This window comes from Neophocaena asiaeorientalis, unplaced genomic scaffold, assembly GCF_003031525.2.
Source record: "Neophocaena asiaeorientalis asiaeorientalis breed wild unplaced genomic scaffold, Neophocaena_asiaeorientalis_V1.1 scaffold82, whole genome shotgun sequence".
NCBI lineage: Eukaryota > Metazoa > Chordata > Mammalia > Artiodactyla > Phocoenidae > Neophocaena > Neophocaena asiaeorientalis.
The window spans coordinates 12,043,711-12,044,312 of record NW_020173068.1 but is presented as its reverse complement, the minus strand read 5'-3'; the positions used below and the strand labels follow the sequence as shown (position 1 = coordinate 12,044,312).

General features: G+C 39.4%; 1 protein-coding gene across 3 annotated transcripts in view; it reads left to right on the top strand.

The window, feature by feature from the left end:
• Positions 1-602, top strand: part of ZHX3 (zinc fingers and homeoboxes 3) — a 128,960-nt gene that overhangs the window by 51,248 nt on the left and 77,110 nt on the right. The window lies entirely within an intron of this gene.

Sequence of the window (602 nt, the reverse complement as noted above, 5' to 3'; positions counted from 1 at the left end):
TCTTCTTCTGGAACCCCTGTAATTCGAATGTTGGTGCGTTTAATGTTGTCCGAGAGGTCTCTGAGACTGTCCTCAGTTCTTTTCATTCTTTTTTCTTTATTCTGCTCTGCAGTAGTTATTTCTATTGTTCTGTCTTCCAGGTCAATTATCCGTTCTTCTGCCTCAGTTATTCTGCTATTGATCCCATTTATTGATCCCATCTAGAGTATTTTTAATTTAATTTATTGTGTTGTTCATTGTTGTTTGTTTCATCTTTAGTTCTTCTAGGTCCTTGTTAAATGTTTCTTGCACTTTGTCTATTCTATTTCCAAGATTTTGGATCATCTTTACTATCATTATTCTGAATTCTTTTTCAGGTAGACTGCCTATTTCCTCTTCATTTGTTAGGTCTGGTGGGTTTTTATCTTGCTCCTTCATGTGCTGTGTGTTTTTCTGTCTTCTCATTTTGCTTATCTTACTGTGTTTGGGGGTCTCCTTTTTGCAGGCTGGAGGTTCATAGTTCCCGTTGTTTTTGGTGTCTGTCCCCAGTGGCTAAGGTTGGATCAGTCGGTTGTGTAGACTTCCTGGTGGAGGGGACTAGTGCCTGTGTTCTGGTGGATGAG